Genomic DNA, 4258 nt, shown 5'->3' with positions numbered 1-4258 from the left:
TTCTGTCTCCCAAACATTTCTACTGCAATGAAGATTAATTCTTTTATTGTGTTGATGAAATAATAATAGAGTCATAAAACATAACAGAACAAGAAGAAGTTGACAAAGCATGTGTTTGATTAATTGCCTTAATAGATTATAGATGCTGACTGAAGTATTTTTTATTTCTCAATACTCATTTATCAATGTTTTAAGATGCAAAAATATACACATAACAGCCACTATTTCTGTGAACAAAATATGAAACTAAACATGCATTTATCAGATGCACTCTAAGTACGAAACAGCTAATGTTTGTTTATAGTCTTTAGTTTAAAAGACAGTCAGACTGGGTTGACTCATCAGCCACACAGAAGTATAATTGATCGAAGCAGCCAGGGTTTGAAAGCCCATGAACCATCTCTTCTCTAGTGAGGTTTGAATTTTTCTCCTAAAAATAGAGAGTCTAAATTGATAAAGGCAAACACAAGAGGCATTCCTAACTTCAGCTGTCTCTGTATTTTCTTAATTGCTCTCAACCAAATGCTATTTAGCATGGCGTCTTGTGGTCCTGGTTAAGATGAGACACAAGTATGGGCCACTGAACTCTATTTCTTTGGTAGGGGAAGCATCAGAGTTCATGGTTTTCAAACTTTTCTCGTATTCTGGGACTTGGAAAGGAGCTCAGTAGTAGAGTATCTAACTTTTGTTTTGTGAGGCACTGGGTTTGATCTCTGGGACCAAAAACAAGCAAACAAAGAAACAAAAACCTTTGAATTCTGAACTGGAAATATGATTTTGTGGCAGAGTATATGTTTTTTATGTTTGAAGATCTAGGTTGTTCAATTCCCAGGATGCAGGGTGACACATGCATAAAATAAACAAATTTACTTTTTAAAATTTTTCCAGAACTTCTCTCTAATTTTGTCTTAAGATGCAGTTAAAAAGTGTATCCCTTTACCTACCTCTCTAAATTGTTCACGTTTCCATTTTTTATTTCTATATTTTAAGACTTTTTAATTTTATAATTTAGGATATAAAAATAGTGTTAAACTTTATGGTATTAATATATGACATCTGATTACCATTTCAATAAACATATAAAAAAGTTCTCATTATAACAGCTTAATGTAAACACAAAATAAAAAATGAGGTAGTGTCTCAAACTGTGAGAGCTTACTTCGGCAGCACATATACTAAAAAATTGGAACGATACAGAGAAGCTTAGCATGGCCCCTGCACAAGGATGACATGCAAATTCGTGAAGTGTCTCACACTGTGAGAAAAGCATATGTCAAAAAACCTAGAAATACATGTTTGAGAAAGTATAGCAAGAAAGTAATCTTAATTCCTTGTTGGTGGGAATGTCATGTAGCACCTCATCTGCATCTATGGAAAATAATATGAAGGTTTCTCAAAACACAAAAGCAAAGGTCTCATTGGACCCAGCTCTTAGTACAGCAGCCAGGATATGGAAGGACACAAAAACCCAACAACAGATGTATGTACAAAGAAATTGTGATTTATATACATATAATGGAACACTATGAAGCTCCAAGAAAAAATAAAATTATGCAGTTAGCAGTATTTTGGAAGAAATAGAAATTTGTATATTTCATTGGATAGAATGGTCATTTTGACACGGCTAATTCTTTCAATCCATGAACATAAAATATTTTTACATTTCCAGGTATCTTCAATTTATTAAATACTGATATATGTTCTATTGTGTTGATCTTTCAAATCTGTTTCAATTCCTAGGTATTTGATTATTTTTAGAAAACATTTTGAATGAAGGTGTTTCTTTAGAACTTTCTCTTATAGTTATTATTTGTATCTATAAATACAACCAATTTGTGTGCTTTTTAAAAAAATTTTATTGAATCACTGTGAGATAGTTACAAGCTTTCATATTTGGGTTACAATCACACAAAGATCAAAAACCCATCACTCCACCAGTGCACATTCCCCACCACCAATATCCCCAGTATACCCCGCTCTTCCCCACCCTCCCCCTGCCTCCATGGCAGACAATATTCCCAATACTCTCTCTCTCTACTTTTGGGCATTATGGCTTGCAACACAGACACTGAGAGGTCATCATGTTTGGTCCATTATCTACTTTCAGCACACATCTCCCATCCTCACTAATTCCTCTAGCCACCATTTTGTTAGTGATCCCTTCTCTATTCCATTTGCCTTCTTCCCTCTGCTCATGAAGCAGGTTTCCAGCTATGGGACAATCCTCCTGGCCATTGTATTTACTCTCCTTGGGTGTCAGCCTCATGTGATGTTATTCTATACTCCACAAATGAGTGCAGTTCTTCTAGGTCTGGCCTCTCTTTTTTTTAATTCCTAGGTATTTATATCAATAAATCTAATTATTTGATATAAATACCTAGGAATTAAAATTAAAATGACTCATCCTAAGTGACTCATTTCACTTAGCATGATACTCTCCATGTTTATCCATTTATAAACAAATTTCATTGTTTCATCTCTCCTAACACCTGTATAATATTCCATTGTGTAGATGTACCAAAGTTTCTTTAACCAGTCATCTGTTCTCGGGCACTCGGGTTGTTTCCAGATTTTGGCTACTGTGAACATATATTGTGAACATATATGCAATGAACATATAGGTACAGATGTCATTTTTACTGTGTTTTTTTACATTCTCAGGATATATTCCCAGAAGTGGTATTGTGGGGTCATATGGCAGATCAATTTCTAGTTTGTGAAAGACTGTCCCTATTGTTTTCCAGAAAGGCTGGACCAGTTGGCATTCCCACCAACAGTGAAGGAGTGTCCCTTTTCCCCCACATCCATGCCAGCACTGTGGCCATACTACCACTTTGGCCCTTTTATTCTTACTTTTGTTCTTTTGAATATGTGCCAGTCTCTGTGGTGTGAGATGATATCTCATTGTTGTTTTGATTTTTATCTCTGTGATGACTAGCAATGTGGAGCATTTTTTCATGTGCCTTTTGACCATTTGTATTTCTTTTTGGAGGAAGCTTCTGTTCATTTCTTCTCCCCATTTTTTGATGGGGTTGGAGGTTTTTTTCCTATGCAATTCTACTAGTATCTTGCATATCTTGGATATTAATCTTTTATTAGATGGGCATTGGGTAAATATCCTTTCCCATTCTGTGGGCTTTTTCTGGTTTTGGTCACTGTTTCTTTTGAAGTGCAGAAGCTTCTTAGTTTGATGTAGTCCCATTTGTTTAAGTTTACTTCCACTTGCATGGTCAGTGCTGTTTCATCCTTAAAGATGCTTTTAGCTTCAATGTCATGTAGAGTTCTGCCTACATTTTCCTTATAGATTCATGTCTGATATTGAGGGGTTTAATCTACTTTGATCTGGCTTTTGTGCCTGGCATTAGACAGAGGTTAGAGTTCATTTTTTTGCAGGTTTTATGCTATTTTTGTAACCTGCTCCATTGATATATTTGTTTATTGGTTCTAAGATGCCACTGCACATGAGCGTAGGTTCTTCACCTTCCACACAGCCCTTTGACAATTGTGTGTGTGTGTGTGTGTTTGGGTCATAAAAGCTTGTGCAAAGAGATTATTCCTGGATTTTTGCTCAGAAGTCACTTCTGGTGGAGTTAAAAGAACCCCATAGGGTGCAGGATATCAAATCCTGAGTAACACTTGCCAGGCAAGTGGCCACTAGCTGTAGTATTGTTGCAGCACCTTTGGCAAACTTTTTTACATATAATAATTATTGTTTTGATTACATGTTTAAACAATGTTAAGGTATGTTGTTTTAATGCACAGTTACCTCATGATATGAAGTAACTACTGCTATACTACCACTTTGGCCCCTCTATTTTTACTTTTTTGTAAATAAAAGTAAATATATATATACGTATACATATATATATATATTCCCACTGTGTGAGGTGATACCTTATAGTGTTTTATGTTAATTTCAATGCAAACTTTTTTGCTTACTTGCTTTTTTTATGATTTCTTTATGGAATTGTCTAGTCATATCCTCTTTTCATTTTTTAAGTGTCTATTCATCTACTTTCTTCATTTTAAATAGCATTATTGTCTATCTCATCAAAATGTCTAAAATGTCTCTTTTTACCAAAGCACTGTACAGACTTAATGAAATTCCCATTAATATTTAATGACATTATTCAATAAATTGAAATAAGCACTACTAAAAGTTATATGGAAGCACAAAATCTCACAGATAGTCAAAGTTAGATGGAAATAAAAGAAGTCAGAGGCATTGCATTTCCTCATTTCAAATTATACTATGAAG

General features: G+C 34.6%; 1 non-coding gene across 1 annotated transcript; it reads left to right on the top strand.

Moving 5' to 3' along the window:
* Positions 1-1151: 1151 nt before the first annotated feature.
* On the top strand, positions 1152-1260 carry LOC129401346 (U6 spliceosomal RNA). The gene has a single exon (XR_008628276.1). It is a non-coding gene; the product is annotated as a U6 spliceosomal RNA (small nuclear RNA).
* The last annotated feature ends 2998 nt before the right edge of the window (positions 1261-4258 follow it).

This window comes from Sorex araneus, chromosome 1, assembly GCF_027595985.1.
Source record: "Sorex araneus isolate mSorAra2 chromosome 1, mSorAra2.pri, whole genome shotgun sequence".
Taxonomy (NCBI): domain Eukaryota; kingdom Metazoa; phylum Chordata; class Mammalia; order Eulipotyphla; family Soricidae; genus Sorex; species Sorex araneus.
The sequence above is the reverse complement of the archived record's forward strand: the minus strand, read 5'-3'. Positions and strand labels throughout refer to the sequence as shown.